Here is a 24505-nt window from a genome sequence, read left to right as displayed (position 1 = left end):
CCATGCAGATTTTCAGCACTAATCTTTATATATGTTATAAATCAAAAGAGTTATTAAGGGGATCTTAAAAGAAGCAATTTCGCACAAAAATTGAGAACAAGTAATTATAATTAAATGAAGGATAATTAAACATCTGAGGACAATTAGTTTACTTTCAGCTGAAATGGGCCTTTTTTTTTATTTTTAGAAGAAAGGTTAAGAGATATGCAAGAGATAACTATTTTTGAAGTATTAGTTACACATAACGAGCAGAAACATTCAAACTTTTTTCATAATGGGTCAATTTATATATTTAAGTATTTTCAATGGATTATAACAATCCTTCTATATTTAAAGATATATGCACATAGTGTGGGAACATAACTACCATTTTTTAATTGCAGTGAATCAAGTTTTATAAATCAAAAAGGATTTTATATTTCATAACGATAGTACACATTTTAAGTTCTGTTTAACACAGTTTTTGTAAATTATATCAGATAGTTCATGCTCCCCATTGTCCATACAATGACCGTCAGTGTTTTAATACCTGTTGCTTTTTCGTTTATCCTTAAATAACTTAAGATTTAGAGGTTTTATAGGGATGGTTAATTTATCCAACAATATGCAGAATTTAAAGTTATGGATAATTATTTAAGAAGAATGAGTTGTTGACGATTCTGCAAGTGTATTAAAAATGATGGGTTTTCCAAAATTAATCGGGCTCCATCTACCTAATTTTGACAACTACACCAATTTACAATTTTTGCATGATATCGGATAAAAATGAATTAAAAAATTGTTTTTGGAATCTTACAAATAAAAGTAGTTAGCTGATATTCATATATTGCACCATTCAGGTGTTAAATTTAAGCTTGTTTAACTTTTATTTTTAAATTAAATATTATTTTATTATTTTTAAAAAAATAACACATCAAAATACTCAATACATCATTCAGAGAGAGATGTGAACACCATAACCATCTACTTCAGAATGAAACAAAGAAGATGAAAAATACCACGAACCATTTTATATTAGGTGTTGGGGAAAAAAGATATTTCGTATTCCCCCCTTTTTAACTAAGTATCTTGTTCATTATGGGTTACATCGGATCATACTATTAAGTGTTGTAAAGGTGTGAGTATAGACCACAAACACTTTTTGTACAATATTAGCTCTTGATCGGTTAAGTCGTTAACTATCGTGGATCGAATCGAGTATGATTGTCTCAAAGGAATAAATTTGCCATATTTTACATTTCTACTACCTGAAAGAGAAAAACGCGTCGAAAGTGACCATACGGATTAGATGGATACGTGGCACGTGAAGTACGCCAGTGGCTCGAGTAATTATCTTTTTCGTCTACTTCTCCCCTCTACTGTGAACAATTCGGCCGTTTGCAGCTGGTGACGGAACAGAAGCGGCCAGCAAAGGGTGAATAGGGGACAACAAGACATTTTCAAGAGAACCCAAGGCTGCACACATCTTTGATGACGCTCTAAAGCTCAAGGAGCTCGGATGGGAAGCTCTTATGTATCCACCCTACATACATATAGGTAAACATGGACTAGCTGAAAGTAACAATTATCAAAGAGTGGATTGTTATGTACGTTGACTTTGCGTCTTATCTCTATTCCAGCTTAGTCTCCTCGGATAGAAACTGTGTTGCATACACGAGCCATAATTTTGAAATAAGAAAGGTCCATTCTGTGTACGCATATTCATCAATTTATTTTCAATTATATAAACAGTAATTATTTCTCAAGGGGCACTTGTATGTTCCTCTACAAATTGCTCGAACACACTACAACATACATGGATGAAGAAAATAAGGGAGGGAAAGCCAAAGTCATGCTCACATGAATTCAAAACGTATGAAAAGTTAAATATTTATTTGATAGTTATGAATATAGATTTTTTCGTACTTTTGAAACTTGAGATTTTGTTTAACCCTCCGTTAGTAAAATGGGATATTATACACCCCAAGATTTATATAAATGTTTCTTGTTCCTATGAATCTATATATAGGAGAATATAGGAGGTTTAGTGACTTTTAATTAACTGTTTTGCTTAAAACTTGTTCCTTTTGTTTTCTTGGGTTCTTTTTTTTTTAACGTAAAAACTTAGACGTATGATATTGTAGTTATTATATTATTTAAGTGACGCAAACTTATCAAAAGCTAATGGGTAATTATTTAATTCCCAAAGTGATGTAAAAGATGAACTATTTCTAGGATGAACACAATTAAAGATGAAAAATGAAAAAGATTTTATTTATATTTAGCGTATTTATGTTAAAATACCAAACCTTAACAATTTCCTATTAACTATAAGTCTGTAAATTAGAGGATATGACTTGGCGTCATATTTTCCAAAAAACACGCAGCCTCTTCAAATATTCAATGTTACTATAATTACAATTTTACTCAGTAAAACTGTAATTTGTCTTAGGAGGGAATAGGATTGTAATCTCTACTAGGAGAATCAACGATTTTTCTGGATTTCAATCTCTACTGTGACATAAATACGTTTTATATTTTGTTTTATTTTTTACTTAGTCCCCAAACTGCTATTTAAAAAAGATGTTCATTGATGAAAGGTTAAAATATATACTTCCCAATTCTCTTTAAAGTAATTTATAGAAGCGATTGATAGTTACATACATAAATTTGTACCTACGGTTACTTAAATAGTTATTTCAGTGGAAACTCTTTTGATGAAGCTATTAATAATTAAGAATTCTTAGACAAGTTGGAAGAAAAAAATTGAGAATATATAAAAATCATCTATATATTAGTTTATGGAGAAAGTTAATATAATCTGTGATTAATTTACCGTAAATATCAAAGTTCTGGAAATTTCTTATTTATATTATCATATATATATATTTCTAAATGATAATTTTGCTTTTAACTTGAACTTATCAAATTATGATAATTATTTGATACTTTTCTTATGTTTTTATTATTATTATTAAAGGAGAGGAAGAGACGGAGGAAGGGGGACGAATTATAAAAGAAAACTTTTGTGTGTGTGCAAAATATTAGGAAAGTTTCTATTAATAAAAATAAATGTTGTTGAAGTAGTCTTTGATAAAAATACTATAAGAAACTTTTATAATGAATGAATTTGATTAATTAAAAATTGTTGGTGTATATTTTTAGTCAGACTTTTGATAATTCTTTTATTTAAAAAAAAAGAACAACGAAATGGCTATAGAAATTATCTTATATAGCTATATTTTTTTTTTCTTTTACAAGGAAAATGATAACATATATGTATACAAAACTCTACGGAAAGAGTGAACAAGTTAATTGATCGTGGCCCCTTTAATTAATAATACAGTGTGGTGGACCCAAACTGTCATTTTATTTCGCACAGATGTTGAATAGCAACCTGATGATATTATCAGTTGACATTTTATAATCAGGTAGCCAAAGGGAGAGGAAAACACTTTTACTAGTATACTTTTCCTCTTTTGTATTTGAGAAAGATGTAATAGGCCAATTAAAGAGGATGATCGAATTATACCGTGCCTGATTGCAATCCTCAACCTTCTCTAAGACCGTGGGAATCCCCCAAGGACTGTAGCCCAAACTGATGCCCGGTAGGAGGTAATATAAAGTATGAAACGAATTCCGAAGGGTCCTCCCACGAACAAGAAAAGATCACCGGATTTCATGTAGAGGATTCCACCCATATGGTTCCCCACTTGGACAAGGGTGAGCATACCTCATCAGGACTAAGTTGAATCTCTGGTGGAGGCTAATTAACCATCTGGGCACTATGTCTAGCAGCAGAATGGAGCACCAAGCAACACAGTGAAGAAGACACAAAATTGACTCTCCGTAAATCTGCCAGACATATGGGAGAATAAATAGTGGTGCCATCCTCACTAATCTCAACCTTCTTGATTATGGCATCTAGTGAACCATTGAAAGGAAGGTTGAATACCCCCTACCTATCTGTAAATGTCCAGGAGGCTGCTGTGGACCTTGAATAAAATACCATGTCCAAGAACTTTGTCCCTAGGGTGAGCTTTGGCTTCAAAAGAAGGTTGGAGCTGTGTGTGGAGACCATAGGTGGCTAATTTGAGAAATATAACAACCTTTCGTAAATTTTAATATTAAATTTCAACTTATTTACTTTTGAAAAATATACGAGTTATTTCACTAACACACAAAAATACACACTGTATTTTTGTGAGTTGTCGATATTTCAATTTATTCCCTCTTAATTATTGTTCTAAACGTTGAGTGTTTAAATTATAATTAGTGACTGTTATGTTGCAAACAATTTCGAACAATCATTTTATAGTTTGTAAAAATTGGATAGTTACCAACTGATTTTGGGCCTTTTCTCTGTTTCTTTTCGGGAGAAAGGTTGCATGATATAAAAAAGTAACGTTGTGAGCTATGAAACAACAATTTTAAAACAGTTATAGTTGAGGAAGCAGCAATCTAAATAGATTCATGTTTTTTGTTTTTGGGAAATTATAAAATACAATTATTCACACAAGAACATGGTTCCCCTAATGGATCGTTCGTAATTATGTGTTTCATCCAAATATTTACTTCTCTTGCAGTATTATTAATTGATGACATGATGTGATCATTTGATTGATGAAATTTAAACTAAATCTTGAATATTAAACTTTATTCATTCAAATAGAGTGTATACTGTATACAGAATGGGGACCCAGAACTTGCAGTAGCATGACTAAATTACGTGATATGTTTAAATAATATATTTATTGATGTTTTTTTATATATTGAATATGTCAATCTTCACAACCTATAATTGTCTCCACACGTCGGCAAAGAGATTGTCAGCTCTTAACGGAGAAGGTCGCTGGCATTATGGCAGCTAAGAATGAATCCAAAATTGGATAAGAGCTGCTGCAAACATTCTTCTCCAAGACGCTCTGAACAGCAAATCCCAGAGTGTTGAGGTCAGGGGTGAAGGAGGGTCAAATGGAGGCTGTCCAGAAGTCAGCCATATTGTTATTGCAAAAGTATAGATTCTTCTAAGATGTACCTATGGGGCTGTAATACACTTTTTGATACTGTTGGGAGGATAGAGATGTCAATGGTCTCTCCGGCCTTCTCGGCACTTATACCGGGATGGAGGAGAATAATTTTGTTGTAGCTCCGAGATTTTTACACTTATAGATATAGGATAAAAACGAGTCTTGTTTTCTTTTTAGCTGTCGTGTAGTTGCATAATGAAGTCTCGTAAATCAAAATAAGGAAATAAAATCGTAATTCCTAATATCCTTACAAAAGGAGAACAGACGAAAGAAGGAATATCTTAAATTATAAATTTATAGAACCATCAGTTAAGTATTATTGATAGAAACAACATCCTTAATTAGTAGAAATGATTTATAGAGTATTGCAATAAAAATAAAGGCAATTACTTTTGAAGACATAAAAATATAGAGACCTTAGTCGTTATTTTCTTCATAATCTTCTTATGAATTAATTGTATGGAAACAGATCAAACTCTATCCAATTATCCTATTTATTAAAATAGATAAATTGTAATTGTAGATGAAATATATTCATCTGTAATGAAGAAGTTTATTATTTCAATTGAATATAACCTTTAGAAACATGCATTAATATAAAGTAGAATCAGAAATATGTTGAAATCAACATTGCAACCCTGACAATTTGAAAAAAGTTTTGAGGAGAGCAGCTTAGCAGTCATGACGTTTCATTAGATCCGCTACAAGCAGCTGTGACGAGGAGGAAGGAGAAAAGGAAATAAACAAAGACATTGGCAAGAATGACTCTAATGTCGATTCTGAATTCTACTATGAGCCCAACAAGGACTTACAATTTTAACTCTCTAACAAATACTGAAGGTCTTTTATGAAGACGCAAAAATGTTCAATCCGGTTCTGTATATAATTGTATGCAGTAGAAAAGGAAGTTCACTCCTCATGAACTAAATAATTAGGACAAAAGCTTAGGGATAAAAAATGCATTCTTCTATTGCCAACTCAAAAAACAAAACTGGGGAGCAAAAAAATACCCTAATTACATTTTTATTATAGGGGGGCTATTTGGCAAAATTACTTTAGAGGGTAAATAAATCAATTTTTTTACTCACCTATTTACCCTCTAAAGTAATTTTGCCAAATAGCGATAATTGCAAAACAGAAATTGTATCCGATGATGATTAATAAACTAAAAAATATTTTTTTTGTTCTCATAAAACGGTTTGACATAATAAGGGTTAACTTGTCTTGGGTTTATAATCAGGTACTATTGAGGCTAAGACTTTGAGGGATCGAGATTTGTATATGTAAAAATAAAAGTTGTATTATTTCTTTTTAAGAAAAGAAAAAACTTTTTTTTCATATGAAAGATTCTAATCTTGGGTCTCAAAAAAGTTATTAACAAACTTAATAAAGGTATATTTAATTTTTTTTCTTCGTTAATGTAATATTTTAGCAAAATTACTAGTAATCACATATGTACATCTAATTCAATAAAGTAAAGGTGGTCTTTTTGTTTATTTACTTGCATGATTGTCGGAGAAGAACTCAATTTAACATCGAGCTTTTATTAAAAAAGAAAAGAATAGTGAAATGTAATTAGGTTTAGCAACGAGCGTGTGTAGGTAAAGGATAGACAGTGAGTGCTACAGATACTAAAGTACTACTTGGTTCATTACAACATTAAATATTTTTTCCCGGAAAACTTATTACCATATTTTCATTCATGAGGAGAGAACATCTATGAATAGAGTATCTACGTACAAGTGTTCCCATGAAAATTGGAAAGTTGGCGTGAAGTTATCCTTTATATTATTAAAGCATTGTCTTTTAGTCAACGCCTATTTCCGCTAGTAATATATATATCAACATTTATATAAGAACAACTTATAATCTAACACATCATTTGCAGCAATTAGGAAAAAACTACTCATTATATGAATAAATAAAAAATTAAAGGACGAGGTTTAGTTTGTCATCGTGTTTCATGTTTTTCTGTATTTGTATTTGACGATGATTAAAGAATAATATTTAAATTTAATCTTATGGTTCGAAGTAAAGTGAATATTGACCCAAATAAATTTGCCAAATAAAATTATACAAAAGCATTGGAGAGTATTTAATTTTGTCGTATATTAGATGGTGGACAAGATTTTTGAATGCTTAATATTTTTACATTGTTTTAAATAATCTGAAACAATATAGTTTTTCAATGTAGTTCATTTTCAGATTATTTTCTTTTTTTTTCTTTTTGCAATTCTTTAAAAACTGACGAAAAGTCCAATTTTTTATTTATTATAAATGTTCATTAAATTGGTCATATAGATTTTCATTGACTAAGTATATGTACATCGAATGTACGCACATTGACTTTAGGATAACAATTTTTCCCGAGCGCGTTGTTCACTTAGTTATGACGCTCTATAAAGATACTATTATTAAGGATGTCAATTTTGTAAGGAAAAAAATAGAAAAGGAAAAACGGTTGTTGGGTATGCTCTTTCTTCTTTCTTGTTCATCATTTAATAGGGCGTCGTGATGTCTCTCTCTGAAGAAGATCTCCCCAATGTTTGGTGTAAATTGTTTTTAAAATGGATGATAATATCTATACCATATATATCTATATGTAAATTTATATATGTATCTATAATATTTTCCCAAGACTAATGCTATTTTAAATGTAAAAGGTTCTCGCCCTTTATAGCATTAATATATCTTATCCCCCAAAAGCATATAGCAATCAGCTGACATAAGCAAGGGTCTTACTTCAGTAATACTATTTGTCTCGCTCCCACCTAGTGCTCTCACAAAAACTCGATCTCTACATATACATATATAAGAATTTGACTTGTTATATGAGACTGACAAGAAAAAAATACAATAAGACATTTTTACATTTAATTCAAATGATTGAATTGATAATGATATTAGATATAGTGAAAAGCTCTGAGAGTTTTTTCTAGATATCTTTAGTGAGCTATATCTCACGATGAATACACTGCATAAAAAAATTAAAGGTTAAGCACACCCTTAAAAAAAGTTAATTTAGATTTTTGTGTTTGGTGAAGTGTTCCAAAATGGAAAAAAAAGAAACAATTCGATATATTCTTCAGTATCCCTACGACCATGGTGAAAAAGCGGATCCGGCGGCCAAAAAAAAGTTGTGCTGCTCATCAATCCAATACAGTATCGAATGGAACAGCAAAGTTTAAGATTCCAACAATTTCGATAAAATAATGAAAATCGTAAAGTTGGATCACATTTGAGCACCAATTCCATTTCCCAGCAACTGACAATTAACTAGAAGCCCCGTTTTGAACCAATTGCTTAAGTTTGGTCCTACCTATGTTCATGTTATTGTCAAAATAATGCAAAAAAAAAACAAAAAAAACGCTATGAACTTTTTACTTCACCCATTATATGATAATTGATAATGAAATAATTCATTTTATCCACCCAAATCATATAACAGAAGTTGATATTAACAAAGGTCTGAATTTAGTAGTAATATATGTTTCACTCCTACATTATCCTTGCATTCATCTTTTCTTTAGAAAAATTGCATCCCTACCCCTTATATAGAAGTACAATTAATTTAAGAATATAAAATACAAAAAGTTTCTAATGACAAACTTAATTATTATTGAAAACGGCTGTAAAGGTCAGAAAAAGATTTTTTTTCTAAAAAAAGCCTTTTGTTGGTGAACAAATATTCATATGTACTTTTATATTTTTTTATATAGACTCTTGCAATAAATCTCTTTTCTCAAATATTTCTTATAGTAAGTCATTCTCATCTCTAAGACATAAAAGTGCTTGATGAAACATGCTACATGAATTACTAATCTCAATAGCCGCATAAAATGAAAGGTCAATGATCTTAAAGTATTTTACTTATATATACTATTATCCTCTCAAAGGGTTAAAATAATTTAAGAATATTTAGAAAAGAAAAAAATATTGATAATGAAATTAACAATAACTTCATTTATAGTTAAGTACTTTAAAATCACAATTCAGTTGAGTTAATCAGTTACTTTATTTGGAAGAAAGATATAAAGGCATTTTTGAAAATTAGATAAAAATTCTCTTTTTATTATAATGGGTTATAGTTTTCCAAGATGTTATGTAGTATTTTATAAACACCTAATATTGATAAAGAAGAGTATAATTAATCAATCTTCAATAACTAAAGGGTATAAATCAATGGTAAGGCTCTGTACGAGGCATTTTTTACGAGTCTAAATTAGGGCTCAAGACCTTGAACTCGAGTACAAGTTGAGTCAATCGTTTTTTCACATCGAGTACTCCCGTTAAAGGCTGAAGTTTCAGGTTGACTATGCTTAAGTTTGAATCAAATCAACCCTTCAGTTACTTGGATTTCGTCATCGTCGATGTTAAAATTCAATCGTATTAAGAGAAAAAACGATTAAATAATAATAATTTTAAATAAAAGATGTTTCTGAGTCTCCGTCTTTTTAATCCCATCTTTATTAGACTTAAGTCCGACTCGATTTCATGTGGTAAATACAAGCAGTGTTGAATCAGTCCTTATTTATTCGGATCAGTCCATTCTTAGGACTTGTCCTTCGGACTGTCATTACTAGAAATGCTTTAAAACAGAAGAAATAAAGTTGAGTGAGATCATCAGGGAACGAACTTTATAAGTTTTAGGACTGATATGTAGTCTGAAGTGACTTCGACCGTGAATGAACTGGAAGGAACAGCAGTACTAAATAAGGACCGATACAACACTAAATACAAATCCCCAATCCTGATCAATGGTGTTTCAACGTTGTCGAAATATTTATGAAGCTTGTTCATAAGAAAAGTATCTATGAAGATCCCACATCCATTCAAAATTATAAGGAGTTATTTAAAAATCATTATGGAACACACGGCACAGTACACTTTTCAAACAATATACGCAGCTACTTGAAATGTCTTCACATAATTTGCCATTAAAAGTTGGAGTTCCTATAGTTTTGTTAAGAAACTATCAATTCCTCCACTCTTTGTAATGGTACAAGATTGATTGCTATTGATCAACTATTTTTTAAAGCAAGGATACATTGAGGCCTTTAAATACACCGATTGATTTTAAGAGGAACTATTTTTCTGTGTAGTTTATTTTTACGACAGTTTACCACATCTATTGTGGGTATACAATTCTAAGTGGATATATATAAATGATATCGGGAGAAAAATCTCCCAAAAATATCATTTATGTATACACGTACGTAAATATTCAAAAAAAAAAATTATCTACCTTTTTTGATATTTTCTTTAAAAAAAACTTATTATTCTGAAGACGATTTTTTTAGAAAATATATATTTTTATGATATCTATTGTCCGAAAATCCTAATATACTAAGCAGTTATCCCGAAATATATATATACATAATTATAGTAATATAAATTTTGTTTCATTTACTATAATTTTGATAACTATGTGAAAGTTTTAAAAAACTATACAGTTTTAAACTAATTTACTGCTTTAAATCGATTTTCTAACGTCCCTATCATTGAAAGGAAAAAAGAATTTATCTTTCGAAAAAAAGGATGATTTTATTTTTTTTAAATAATGAAAATGTATGTTTTTTTATCCATACTATGTTTGTATGAAAAGCAGGGTTGTTTGATTTAAATCAAGTTGATTTTAACCATAGATTTAAATCCAAGATTTTTTTTATAAAAATCAATGATTTAAATCATACTTTTATAATATATAAATAAAAATAAGGAAAATATAAAAAATAAGCATCTATTTTGTTGCACAATAATTATTTTTTTAATGCTCCATAAATAATGAAAAATGATCTTGTCTACTTATACAACTGAAATAATCATTTCTTGATTATGAATTAAGTTGTTTTTGTTGTTGTTTTTTTAACTAAATTTCTTCTGAGTTTATTTATAAAACTGAAATAATTTCTACTTTATTTTAAAGTTAATATATTTTGTCATTTTCAACTTTTTTTTTCTGAGCTTTCATACACAACTAAAATCATTATTCCTTAATTGTAAATTAAATATATTGTCCTTTTAAGTTAAATATCTTCTGAGTCTGGATTCATGGATTACAAAAGAAAAACATTACTTCATCTGAAATTAATTAGTTACAATATATTTTCAATTATGCATCATCCTCGTTGTTAGAAGTGTGTTCATTCATGGACTTGAAAAGAAAACAAGTTTTGCTTCATTTCCTGTACCAATGCAGTTCCTCAGCTTAGAATGTACTTGTCATAAGATGAGAAGACTAGTTCTGCTCCAGATTACGAGCCTACGGTAGTCATAAGTTGATCAACTGCAGAGAGAAGGTCACTTCCGTGGCTGCCCATAAAATATGTATGAGATTCCCACCATTCAGTAGCTGACATGGTCTTGCTCACAGATTCTGTAAACTTAAATGACTGAAAAGGAAGTGATCTAGCCTCATAACTTCATGATGATAGGAACAAGTGCTGGATATTTCTCATTGGTATAAACGATTGCCATATTCATCTCTTCTTCATTAAGTTCCATCCCCAGCAGTGAAGAATCAAGTATGTTGGCAAGAAGATGAGCCTTGGTAATGAACTGTTTATACCTTTATCTCACCAGTTTTCCACTTGCTGGTTGTTTTGAGGTGGTCACATAACCCTTTCCAAATATTGACTGCTTGGGCAATAGTGCATTTGTCCTTTTGTACCTGATCTAGAGCCATAGATATTGGATGTAATCTAGCCAATAGCTCCTCAGGAGAGCTTCATAAAAATCGATTTTAATCAAAAAAATGGATTTTAATCAAATAAATCAGATTTTTTAAATTATTTTTTTTCAAATCAATAACTCTGATGAAAAGTACTAAGAATCATTTCATACCTTTCTGCAATTCTGTTAATTAGATATTATTCATCTGCTGATAACATCAAAAATCCCCAAAGACATCTCCGCTCTATTGATGCAATCTTTCACTTAGCCTGGTAAGTGCAACAGCAATTACTTTTACAATTATGTCTGAATTAATTGAAAGGATAGCATGGAAATAGCTATGTTTGGTTGCATTTTTATTTTTTGAGTGCTTAGAATTGTTTGTTTTATTCATACTGAAAATGCTTAACATTTACACCTCAAGCATTAGTCAGCGACACTCAAGTTTTATTATCAAGAGCGGGAGCACACTCACTCATTTAAAAAAAGGAGGGCGTGCGAAAGTGGCACACAAAATAGGTAGTGAGCGGGAGCACGCTCGTGACTTTTTGAACGTCAGTAATGCTTTTGATGTAAATGAGTTTTCATTTTTGTATGAAAAAAGAGCACGAGTAGAGCCCGGAAGCGAGACATATGGTACTACTGGATTAAGACCCATGTTAGTATCAGCTGGTTTATGTATGATTTTGTGGGTAAAAAGGGAATAACTGACATACAGAAGAGAATCTTCTACATTTAAAATAGCATTAAATTAAACCTGAATCCTTTTCTTTATTTCATAAAGCTATTATTATTTTTTTTTTATTGCTGAAAAGAGTTAGACTTGGAGTAGAATTGAGGATCGACATCATGTTCATTCCTGTATATATAATTGCTATAGATACGGAGTGGGATTTGTGTTTATTTATCTCATCTCATAGCAACTAGCAGCTTATCTAATTAAACGTAGCGACAACTTAGCTGCTCTCCTCCCACACATTCTTCAAATTGTCATGATTATCATGTTGTTTTTCGGTTTCTTTTTAAATAACAGATAGTCAGGTCATATCATTGAAATATATATATATATTTAGTATTATATATTGAGTGGTCAACTATTGTTTTCTTCAAACCTTATTCAAGGGGAAAATTTGGACAGTGTATATTTACGTTGAGTATGAAGTTTTACATACATGCCAACGTATGTATTATGTTGTATACCTATTCTTATTTAGGTATAAGTATACATAAGGGATTTGCTATTATTTTCTAATAGTATTAATCATGCATTTTTTGCACTTGTTTGCTCACTTTCTTCATAAAGTATATATTTATATAAAATGCACGTCACTAGATTATATTATTAAAAAAGCATAACATTTAATTTCATACAAAAATAATAAATCAGTTGAAATAAAGGATATAGTAACAAGATATCCTTGTTACATAAATTATAGGTAGAGTTGAGTAGTTTCTAATGGTTTAAACTGCGCGTAAAAATTAGAAAAGGAAAAACGGTTGTGCATACATGATCTTTTTTTTTCATTAATTAATAGGTCTTCGTGGTGTTTATTTAGTAAAAATTGTTTTAAAAATGCATAATAAAATAGATATACAAGGATGGCATGAAAAGTTTCCAACCTCAACGTGAAGAGCCTTCGTAAATAAAACCGAGTTACATCTATCTAGCATCCGTTGACAGTTATTCACAAAAGTTTCAGTCGTTTTAGAATTGTTGTGCTAAATTTGACACCTTTAAGTCAATTCAACTCGGAGTAATTGAACCAAAAAAAAATTGTCTAGTGAACAATTATTTTGCATAGAAAAAAGCCGAGTATTGTTTGTAGGGGTGACAGAGATGGAGGCATTGTTAAGAGAAGTGTATAGAGTTACAAGGAGACTATGTTGAAAAATAAAAATAAAAACTCAGAAAAATTCATTGTATCTTTGTTAGGTCGGAAACTTTTCAGACCCCAATTGTATACGAATTTGAAGATAATAATTACAATATTTTCTAAATCTAGAAGAGTCTTAACTCAGGTGTACCATATGTCTTGCCCCTCTCCCCCCGAAAAAATGTACAAATCTAGCCAGTTTTAGTACCTATTAGATTGATTTAATTCCAATATCACTGTGTAACACTGAGACTAAGTATTATTCCATGCAATTAATAAATATTTTCTTAATTTATAAAGCCATTTAATGAAGATTCATCAAGATTTATACGAAATTTGTCCACTTTATGTAGTAAAAATATCATCTTTGAGCTCCCAAGATGTTATCTTCTTCTTCTATCAAGATGAAATTTATGACATCAATGAAAACGCTCTATTGAGCCAGAGACTACTTGAAACAATGACAGGTAACATAATTGAGGTAGCTATTCATTATTGGCTGAAATGCAAGGTTAATAGAAATCATTTAATCGGCTTTATAGAATTTTCGGTTTGATGTATCGTACCGACTGCTTGCCCAGACACACATATTTTGACCTCATAGAGAATACCAGCGGTACTCTTACAGTAACAGTCAATGTGGGTGATATATAACTACTCTTAGTAACATTTAATCCCTATGACGTCACCATTAAAAAGTGGGGTTGAAGTCAAACATCAGTCAAAAAGCGTTATGGTATTAACTTGTATTTTTATTAATCTATTTATTAATTACAGAAGACTGTAAAAGAGGATGGATTAACAACCATTACTACAGCAGACAGAAGGTCAACGGTGTTGGTAGACTTTGAACAAAGGACCTATGGATAGATCATAAAGGGCAACTTGTGAATGGGTTAATTATGTCCGACAACTTCCCAGTAGCTTACTATCAGTGAAACGACGCATTTCCACTCAACAACCATCGTATGTACAAAGAATGTCTCTCCGTACATTAAAACACAGCTACGAAGTGACTGATGAGACTGGCGTAATCATATTGTTGTTGTTGTAGAGTGAGGGTAGATGGTGGGCCTAATACAAGACTAACGGATCATTTTTAAATGCAGCTTGATTTTCAAAGAACAAATTTCAATACAATTCAGATTTTATTTTGAATAATGGTCGCAATAAGTTTGGAAATGATGTACCAGTAAAAGAAGGGATGTATGTTTGGTTAACAATGGAGAGGAGAAAAGCCCCGTAGATAAAAGGTCTACAATACCCCTAAATTATATCCATTATTATGTCGAGGCACTTGAAAAACATGTTTTATTATAAGGGAGAAAACTAGATAATGCAATCAAAATATTAGGTAGGTAATCATTGATAAAAATCACAGCATTATCCCCCATGCATGAAATTTTACATAGTACTATGGATTTTTCTACTATTTGTGTTTTGGGCATTGATTGGTTGAAGTCGAGGTTAAACCTCGTCAAACTGTGGACATTCCTATATTAAATGTAGAATAATCCAACAGTTGGCAAGAATTTACCAACTACCAACTGATTTTGGACCATTTTTATACTGAATTAAAGGAAAAAATACGAGATACAATGGTATAAAAAAAGTTAAAAATAGTATTTTATTATTTACAGAGTTCTGTAAGTGATACCAATATATTTGAATAAATAGCTAAATCATAAAAAATCAAAGCAGTTTTGAAAATGTAGTATAAGTATGTACATTAAATATAATTTACTCCCACGCTTAATATCGACAATACACTAATGTCTAAAATTATTTGATGATAAATCATTTTTTACTTATATCTAACTTCTTCAAGGTACTGTAAATATGTCAGTTGTTGTTTTAAAATCTTGGCCATAATAGTTGACAGTAGGTAGTTGGATGAGTCCTGATTCATGAATTAAGTTGTAGAGAGCTGGACTTGTATTTTGCCGCAAAAGTAGATTTTCCAAGGAGCTTAACCAAATACCTCTTCCCTTTAGGATGTTGTAAATGCAAATCAAGTTGTTGAGAAATGAATTCCAGATGGTCATTCGATATGGATTCTTCTTCTTTTTCTAGTGTTGATTGTATTAGTTTACTTACTAAAGTGATGTTCGATAATGGAGATGTAACATGCCTATTTTTTGAAGAATGCAAGCATGTTATGGATCTCTGAAAATTTGCAAACACTCTCCGATGCACTTTGAAACTGGAAGCTCATTCAAAAATATATCAAACGAAAGGTTTTTATAGATTTTGATTCCATAACTTAATCCAGGTACAACAGAATGAATCGAAATGTCAAAGAATGTCCTACATGTCATGAGTATGTTCAGTTTAACATGTCCTATCGATTCTATCCTTAATTTCTTCGAACAAAAATATCTCATTATCCTTCATAAATTATTCAATCTTTAAGTCAAGTTGTCTTCTCTCACTTTTGACTCTGAAAGTTATAAAATTATTAATTAAATTGTTGAATTAAATTGACATTCTAAACAGTATTTAATAATGATCTTACCTAGCTGTAGCAGTTGATACTGAAGTGGATCTTGTCAGTGTAGGTATGACGGATAAATATGCAGGAGAATCGGTAAATATAGTTGGTACTACATCGGGCTTAAGTTTTTCATGCTTTAAGCCAAGATGTTTCCTATGAGTATTCGAGTCTCTTCGTTCTGTCGAGTAGCATGATTCGTGAAAATGACGACTGCAAACACGAGCATTTTTAGTAGGAACAAAAATTTCCCTGCGTATGGTTCTTATCCAATTATCCTTCAGTTTTTCATACTTTTGGGAATATATGTAAACGCTGCTTGAGTTTGGTGGTTGTAGAATCCGAATGATGTTCAGATCCTTTCGTCTTATGATAGCCAGTTCTACATCTCGGGATACAACAAGTCTGATACGTTGAATTAGTAGCAAAGAAGTATAGAATCACTAAATAAAAATAGTTATTATCAGAGCTCACATGCACACAACCTTCTCCAACGAGTTATACAATACAAATGTAAATAAATATAGAGTAGCCTTCATTGTGTAGTAGCTATAAAAATCAGCACAATCCATATACTATAGTTTATCTCTGATTAGTTGGACTCAGAGTAGAATTGAGGATTGAACTTTGAGGATATCTTGCCTATGTCTTTGTTAGATACAGAGTAAGATGTGGGTTTATTTCCTTGCCCTTATAGCTGATAACCAAATACAACGTTTATTTTCACAATGCTCTCTTAATTGAGAGGTGATTTTTTGGTTTCTTTTATTTCTACATATCGGCAGGTCATATTTTAAGCAACTCTACCAATAACAATATTATTAATTTTGTCTTGAAAATAACGGTTCTAGGTAAGAAATGAGGTTATGTTGTCGATTTTTACCCTTATTGGTCCGATAGAGTTAAACCAATTAGGTATAAGAAGACATTATAGTACTATAATTTATCTTAAATAAGGAAATCTTGAAGTCTATAAACAGCAGCACATATACGGAGTGGTGACCCAAAAATTTGTAGTAGCATGACTTTAATATCGAAAAAAATCTGACTTTTATAGAATCAAGAACTGACACCTCAAAATTAATTTTTAATATACTAAAATATTATATTAAGCTATATTTTTTATTCAGGATGTCCTTCTTCAGAAACAATACCAGCCTCGACACATTCGTGAACTGATTAACAGTTCTTGACGATGAAGCGTGTCGATGTTATACCACGCACAAAATAAATCCAAATTTCTATGAGAGATGCAGGAGATATCATTTTCCAAGTCGCCCCAAACTGCCAAGTGCAAGATGTTGAGGTCAGGACCGGAGTAGAACCACATGGAGGTAGACCAGATGTCAACCATAGTGTTGTGTTGGTCTTTGGATGGGAATTAAGGCTGCAGTCGCGTCCAGTCTAGTCTCAGTCAGGTCCAGTCCTGAATATCAGTCCTAAAAAGTTTTAAGTTTGTCTATGATGACGTCACTTAACTTAATTTCTTATTTTTAAATCAATTCTAGAAATGATAATCTGAAGAACTTATAGGACTGGTCTCAAGACTGGACTGAATTAATATGGACTGACACAACTAGTAATACATTTTGTTACTGCAGAAGTTTTTGTTATTCTTGCCTGTATGGCCTGTAACACAATTCCTTCCTTAATGGATTTCTTGATGTTCTAGGCAGTCCGGGTGGATCCAATCGGTCTCTGCGGCCTTCTGGTTCTTTTGGTTACTGATACAAGCTTGGAGGAAATCGCATACACTTCGTCTTTTTTTTTACTATGTTCCTCTGTTTTTTTCACACTTGGAAACAAGTGATAAAAACAAAAAAAGTGTATTTTGTTTTAACTGTCGTTTGATTGCTTTATGAAACCTCCTAATTTAAAATAACGAGGATATAAAATCATAATTAAATGCTACTTCAAGATTTGGGGTTCCCCTCTCTGTATGTAATATAGAAATATCGCCTGTACATTAAATTATGTGATTTTACTAAAAAATATTTTGAATATTTCAAAATATAAAATTTTGAGGATAATCTTTAAGGGACAGACAATAAAAATTATATTAAAATTAATATGTATTAAAAATATTTATGTCAAATGAGTGACGATTAAAACTAATTTGTACAATTCATTAAAATAATAAAAAATATAATTAATTTATCAAACCATAACTAATTAAATTAATACTTTTGTACTTGTAAAAATTTTTTACTGAAGCTTGAAGCAAATAAGTATTTTAAATCCTACACTTGGAAAGAAGGGCATTTATAGTACCAATAGAACCAATATTTAATTAAAATCTTCAAAACAATCATAAATATATAGAATTAAACAAAATGATATCCTCTAAGTATCAACAACCCCCTACTCCAAATTTCTTTGGCAATTGTTTATCCATCTACTAATTTGTTAATGTTGTATACCACAATTTGTCGAACTCAAAATTGTTGTAAATCTATATTAATAAAGCAAATTTTGTATGTTTTTTACTGCCTCATTTTGAGTGTGTACTTAATATCTTAAATCTCCTTGGCTACTTGATTTAAAAAAATAACAATGTAGCAACGAGCCTATATAGCTAAAGTTCAGCATGTCATATTAAAAAAATGAATTAAAAGAGTAGTAAATATGTATCTAGCTCAGTGTTTCTCAAAATGACCGTCTCATAGATACTGCCAAAAAAATAAGTCTTTTAATACATATATATATTTTTTTTTAATCTGACATTTGATATATAAATATATTTGAATATTTAAGTGGATTTTTGTTACCGTGAGAGCACAATTGCCAAAAAACATTTTGTCCCAAAGTCATTTTGCCGAATATACATTTTACTTAAGGATCTTTTTGTATATTGGACCAAAAAGTAATATAATATATTAATATACGATTGCATATTTTAATTAAAATCGAAATGATAGTATGACAAATACGTGTTGTTTATATACGTATATCAATTTGTGTCATTTCGTAGAAAAATATTTTTTTATTAATTATATTTGTTAATAATAATTATATAAATATAGCACACTAGCACGTAACTCGAACGTAGTTCGAATTTTTAACTAAAAGTGCCGAGGGCTTAAACCATTTTTGTAGAGTTGGTCCAAGCCAAACGTACTGCAAGTAACCAAATTAGATAATTACATAAAGTGTCGAATAAATTTTTTAGTGCCGTTTCTTTAGTCATTAAAAATGTATTTACATTTATTCATTAATTGATGGAATTAAACACTGATAAAGGAATTTAAATCAATATTAGTTTTACATATAAATGAAGTTTTACACAGATTATCATTCTAAATAGTAGATAGGATTGAATGAATACATATATAGAGATGTAATACCTAATTATATTATTGGATAAATACAACTACAAACGAAGTTACATATTTAAATGTTATTGTATCACATTAGAAAAATAAACTTAAATTTTTTTTAAAGAGCCTATTAGTCACTGGTTATGGTTCTCATACTTGGCTTGATATCCATTGCAGGTATGAATTCACATTTCTAGATATACAGGGTTCGGAAGAAAAACGTGGACTGTCAATAAATGCTAATTACTTAATTAAAATAAAGAGGTTTTGTCATATTCCCTGCATATTCCGAATCTCCTGTCCTTTTTACATAAGTAAACAATAATAAACCTTTCTCAAATCTTTCATCATGAGTGAGCAAAAAGCTAAAAAGCAGTGGATATCAGACCTTCTGGATGCCAAAATTGAGGTGACGGAGATTATGGACACTGTGAAGTGGCTCCAGGAGCCTCATTTTCAAAGTGACCAAGATGAAAAAGGATGGAAAAGACCTCTCAAGGAAATAAGATATTGGAGGACACAACTTGTATGGGAATTCTGAGTTTCTGGGGGACATGAATAAGAAGATTATGGAGGCCCCACAAAATCCATGAATCGCTTTAACAAGTTTGAGGTGGACGAGGGGACAATCTGGAGGGCTGAGAAGGAGGACTTGGGGTTGTCCTCTTGCACAAGGACCCCACGCCATCTATCATATATTATATTATTAAGTTTGTGCATGGATCAAGGCAAATGGATCCACAGTAAAAAAAAAAATCTTACGACTGTTGGCTTGGGGGATCACCAGAGGAGGTCAAAGGGGTGTTCTGTACCAAACATCCGACCCCAACAATGTTCCTGGGGGTTGTGGCGTCTGACAACAAGAAGAGGCCTCCCTTCTTTTTTAAGGCAGGGGAGAAAATCAGCCAGAAGGCCTACTACAAGGTGCTGAGGTTCACCATACTGACAAGGCTCAAGGCCACCTACCCATACAACAACTATGAGTGGACCCAAGATGGTGCACCCTCACACACATTGGTCAAATGCCAGAAGTTCTGCGCCTACAACATGGCTGATTTTTTTGGCCCAAGGACATGTGGCCATCATCTTTGCCGGATTTGAACCCATTGGACTTTGCTGTGTGGGGCACTTTAGAGAGGGAGACAACTGGACATCTCACCCGAACGTGGACTCCCTGAAGGCCGCAATTGTGAAGGAGTGGAATAACTTGTCCGAGAAGTTCATCATCAACTCTTGCAAGGCTTTCTGCTCCCGTGTGAAGGCTGTGATTCTGCTGAGGGCGGCCATATTGAGTGAACATGTTGAAAAAGGTCGTGTCTCAAAAGTTTTGTAAAAAAAAATTTCAAAATTATTTATCAAAAAATAAAATTATCGACATACAGTGGCGTCAAAAACAGTTGATGTAATCTTAAAAAAATACTAGCGGCCTTTAGCAATCCAGCCTTATATTAGTCCAAGCGACAGTGAGTCACACACCTGGCAGATAATGTATATTCTTTTGTTTGCTCGTGTCCTATTCCCTACGCTTATCCCTACTTTGGGATACTTTGTACCTACTTTTTCTTTAGTAACTACGAATGTGAATCCCCACCCAACTTCGTAGGATAAACATATTTCATAAATCATAACATAGCTATAAGAGGGAAGAGTTTGAATTAAGTGCCTGGGTAGTTTTGGTTTATCGGTGATTTATATAGATATGTTGGGCAGAACATTCGTATAATGGATCCTTATCCACCCATTCTTACAATGAATCCATATCTTCTCATTTTAATATCCTAAGAATACGCTTTGATGTTCAGGGATCTCGAACCTTCGAAGCAAGATCTTTGTCTTACTGATTGGCTCTCATCTCCTTTAACGGACTGATAATTCATTGTGGAGATACATTTTAACATAAATTCCCAATATAATGACTTCCAATCTCGTAGATCATCACTTCAAAAATACATCAGTCGATCAAGGTTTTTTATGGAATCCTCTTATACTGATGAATTTCTATATAGACTTAGAGTAAGAATAATCAAATACCCGATAAGGAACCCAGGGAGTTATCTTCCTCTATTTGAAGCTACTTCATTGAAAATCCTGAATATATTAATCATAAATTCACCTCTATTTTGTATTCTACTCTTTTGAAGGAGCGCTGATTTGTCTTTAATAAACATAACAAACAAATTACTCATCTCTAACACAACTTGTAATAACTGGTATCAATTTGATTTAGACGGCGGAACGTTTGATATAAATATAAGTCATTTACAGGAAAGAGTTTGAATTGAGTTACTCGGTAGTTCTAGTTTATCCCTGATGAAGATGTATTTTTCTTTCGGTAAATTAGAATATAGGATTCTGCATCCACTCATTGTTCTAATGAATTCATTACTTTTCAATGCATATTCCAGACACTCGCCCCTACCTTAAATTTAATGTACAGATTTTGGAGGAAGATATCATGGATCAACCTTTGGATATCATCTCTTTTATGGAAGCATCTTTAATTTTTTATGAAGATACAAATTAATATCAAGTGATAGTGACTTCTAACCTGTCTCAAGAATGAACACATCCGTCACTCCAGAGCTATTTGAAATTTCCAATATAGGAACTATCTCTTACCTCTGCTTTTTTTTATAATAATAGTTAAAGTCATTATATGACAAATATATCTTAGTTTGGAACAACTACCACAACATTCTACTCACAGGACATCCATCCTCTGTCCTATGGACTCCTGGGACATTAATTAAAGAACACCTAACAATTAACCCCCTCCCCCTCTATCCCTTTAGATTCTTTCTTTCTAATTAATTAATGTAGTTGTTTATAATAAAATGATCTATAATTCTTAATCTTGAAATTTTAAAAATTCACACGGGGTACTTATAATATTCATCATAGCTATATTACTGGGGTAAATACTCTTGATTCCTTTATATTTTCTATCTCTTCTAGTCCAAATTATAGATCATTTTAAATTTCTATATTTTGGGTTTCAAAATTCTTTATTTTGTTTTTAAAATTTCTTTATCATGTTTATATAAACAAAATGTAATGTATTTATATATTACATTGTTCAAATCAAGTTAGCAAAATAATTAATAAAGTATACCTCTAAATTCTTTAAATCAATATATTAATGAATTTATTTTTAAATTTACTATACTGTTTTAAACATTACTACTTGATGACTTGTGGAAGTAGACCACAAGTTATAAAGAAATAATTTTATAAACTCATTATGAGGTTATAGATAAGGTATATTCACACAACTTAATAAAAAGTAGAGTAAGTTACTCCAACTAACGCTACCATTAATTTTGTTATGTAGTTTAGTTTTGGAATGTTTTTTTTTTACTAGTTGAGGTGAAAATTTTTGAAGCACCGAGCTGTATTTATCGGCATTTACATTTTATTCTCGAGAACAGTGATTTGGCTAAATAGCCAGAAACGACGAACACAATGGAAATTTCAGTAAAAGTAACCTCTTCATGATACTCTTCCTCTTCGATGATATATATAATTTTTTTAGCAGTGATAATATATTTTCTGTAAATTTTCGGGTTTTGTTTTCTGTTATAATGTCATTGATAACCATTTGGCTTAATTTGAAGTTATATTACTACAAAGAACAAATACTTTTTAACATTGACGAAAAAGTAAAAAAAGATTGAAATGAGTTCTAGAGATAATTCTAACAGGTAGTAAAATTAAAGTAAGTCTTCAGTTTTAAACAATTTAAACAACAATTATTGAAATCAATGACACAGTCTGCTTGGACAAAAGCTTGTTCGTTTTGAATGATGGCTTCATTTTCACTTGATATCCTAGCAGATGTAGTGGCTTTAGAAGCGTATCTTGGACATTTCCGTGCCTGAATGGAGATATATTTTGGAAAATTTGCTATGAATAGCAACAGGCACCAAATAACGTTATTGAATTTTGTTCCCCCATTCCGTGTCGATGCATCTTGTATTTTCGAAATCCCTTCATTTGTTAATACTCTCACAGACAAATCACCATGCTGAAAAAAGAGGGAGCAAACCCTCGAATAATCAGAAGGTACTTCGTCGTCTAAGAATAACTCTTAGCCAGCAACTTTTGGAATATTTGTCTTAGAGGTAAGAATGAAATGATCTGGAGATCTTCGTGGAATCAGTTTCATAACCAAAATATAGCACTCACACTCATTAAGGACTGTATTTTTTTCTTTTTTCTGGAAAAGATGTCTTCCATTCACTTAGAATTCCGTGGTATTTAACAATATAATTTAAATATATAATAATATTCATACATAAAAATTTACAGTTTCTGTTTATATACGTGAGGGCGTAATTCAAAAATATGATTTTTGAAACACATTTATGACGTAATGTATGCGTAGGGAAGTGTAGGGATTTTTAGTGGGAGCCCTGGGTCCATGATGTATTTAGGATATTATTAGGGGTTTTTGATGCGCAGAGAAGCAGTAGTGGAAGAATTGCACTTGCCTCAGGAACCATCAGCCCACCACCAGTGAGGGGGGGCTTATTCGAGCATAATAGAAGGTGTTCTTGGTGCTTATAAATGATGTGGCGGTTCAGTTTAAACTACCTTGAGACCAAGTACTTTACTTGTGCAACTTGAGAACGGGGTGTATTTTGGGATATTGGAGGTTCCTTGATGTTCAGGGAAGGAATGGTGGTTAAATTTAACTTGATTCTGGGCCAGCAGTTCATGCGTACAACCTGAAGGCTCGGGAATATTAAAAGGGTATCTTGGTACTTGGAATCGGTGCGGCAGTAGAGTTTAAACTGTTTCTTGGCACTTCACCTGAATAATCTGATGGCTGGGGTGTATTTTTGGATATTAGGAGGGTTCCTCGATGATCATGAAAGCGGCTGCTAGACTGCGAGTTCGGCGTCTGACCCAGAAAAAAACAACTACTTCCTCATTGCGTGAAAGAAGAGAGCCTATATAATGCCTCTATATATTAGTGTACTCATAAAACCAAAATGATAATAATTCTTAGAATTTTACAGGCATTATTTTTATATATAGATTAAGAATAAGATTACTTAATTAATTTAAATTTCTTAATGTATCAGGCAATGTTGGACAAATCATCTCTAGTATATTATCATATTCAAATACTTTCTGGTT

This window comes from Lepeophtheirus salmonis, chromosome 5, assembly GCF_016086655.4.
Source record: "Lepeophtheirus salmonis chromosome 5, UVic_Lsal_1.4, whole genome shotgun sequence".
Classification (NCBI taxonomy): Eukaryota; Metazoa; Arthropoda; class Copepoda; order Siphonostomatoida; family Caligidae; genus Lepeophtheirus; species Lepeophtheirus salmonis.
This window is presented reverse-complemented; position numbering follows the sequence as displayed.